This window comes from Acanthisitta chloris, unplaced genomic scaffold, assembly GCF_000695815.1.
Source record: "Acanthisitta chloris isolate BGI_N310 unplaced genomic scaffold, ASM69581v1 scaffold16519, whole genome shotgun sequence".
Taxonomy (NCBI): domain Eukaryota; kingdom Metazoa; phylum Chordata; class Aves; order Passeriformes; family Acanthisittidae; genus Acanthisitta; species Acanthisitta chloris.
The window spans coordinates 71,779-73,688 of record NW_008691042.1 but is presented as its reverse complement, the minus strand read 5'-3'; positions in this window follow the sequence as shown (position 1 = coordinate 73,688).

Here is a 1,910-nt window from a genome sequence, read left to right as displayed (position 1 = left end):
ATTATGAGCCAAATAAGTGATGTGTACACACACACATATCTCTCCATGTATTTTTTGGGGGGGGGGGGAATTTTGTGTTGATTTGGGTTTCTTTTTCCACTCATCCTCAACACATTCAGCCTCTTCCAGTACTTGGAAGCTCTGTTGATGACAAAGCACAACCCAAATGTAAATTGTAATGGCAAATATAATCTAATACAGGACTGTTTGTAAAAGTACTAGAACACTCTGGTTTTTTGCTTCATACGGGGTATGTTGGCCAAATAGAGCCACTTTCAGTTCTGGATGTTCATCAGTAGATGGTGCTGGCAAACTGTACATCTGTTGGTGCAGCCCTGCAGCTGGCTGCACCAGCCACGGACTGCTGTGCAGGTGGGGAGGTCCAGGTTTCTACATGCCCTCAAGCCAGGCTCGGAACAGGAGCCCCATTTTGCCAACACAATGATCTGTATTTCCTGGTGCATCAGGAAATGCAGTGTCTGGACTGCTCAGACTGCTCACTGCAGCCAGAAATGGTGGTTACTGGCACACAAATTTGGACATTTCTACACTGAAATGCAGACAACTGGGTCCAGTATTATATGGAGGGGAGATATCTGCACACAGAAGGAGTTGTGAGGATCTGAAAGCACAGAGGTGGATTTTCCCTGTTAGAGTCCCATCTTGAAATGGAACAGAAAGGAAGGTTGCGAGCATGATTCTTGTTCTCTGCTTCCCCCAGCACACTTACTGCTGATTTTTCTTCAGCTTCCAACTGAAAACTGGGGTTTTTTTAATTGTTGGATGTGGCCTTATGGTGAGCATTTAATCATGCAGTGATCTGAACCGAGAAGTAGAAGAAAAGCACGGTCTTTATATAGATTTTATTTTTGTTTCTTTTAGTATGATTTACAATTAGAACTGAATGGCTAATAATCTTCCTTTACACAAGTCTGTAAATAAAACTAATGTTGATCTCTGCCTGATCTCCTGACCAATGTTGCCAACACTGCCATAAGGTGCAGCTTCACACTGGAAAGTGCTTCTTGTGTAACAATCTCTGGTTTGAGGACTGGACTGGCATATGGTAAAAGGAGCTGTTATGAGGAACTAGGCAATAAATGGATCATGGATGAGCTTACAGTAGACCTGAAAAAGCACTACCTCACTGTGGTTTCTCTAGTTATAGAATGGCTGTGGAAGTTTGCAGGAGACACGTGCACTCCAGAGTTGACTGAAATAACCTTGTTTCCTTGATTTTCCTTTACTTAGATTCTGAAAATGTGTATAGCAACAACAATAGTTTATGAAAAGGTGCAAGAATTGGTGGTTGGACCAAGAATTGGTCAAGGTGGTTCCATTACACAGTCAGCAATAGAAACTGAGGAGTGATCACTGCAGTCTGTCATCCTTGCTTATAATTCAAGCTTAGTGAAACATTTGTCTTATGTTAACAGCTAATTAAAACAACACGTAAAACCTGACATCATTACTCAGGATTAATTCCTGTGCTTGATGTGGTTTATTGTTTAATTCCTTTGAGAGTATTTTAGAGAGAGGTGTCTCAGATAAGTGCACACTGTTCAGAACACTTTAGACTCAGCATTAACCCAGTGTTAAAGGTGGTAAGTGCTGTTTCTTTATTTTTGGGTTTTGTTTTTTTTTTTTGCTATTCATTTTTTCTGTAGACTCTTAAGAGATCTATAGGGAAAAACCACAATTGCTGTGTCTTGGAGGGTGTTTCGGGGGACTATGTTGATTCTTCCCTGCTTCCTACTGAGTCCATAAGAACAAACCCAATGGGCAGACCCAAGCCCTTCCATGAGATGCCCAGGCTGGAAAACCCTTTGGGCAGTGAGGTCTTGGATCATGTATGTGTTTAAGTTGCCCAAAGCACTGCTGACACGACCATGACCTCCTGTGTTACAGAC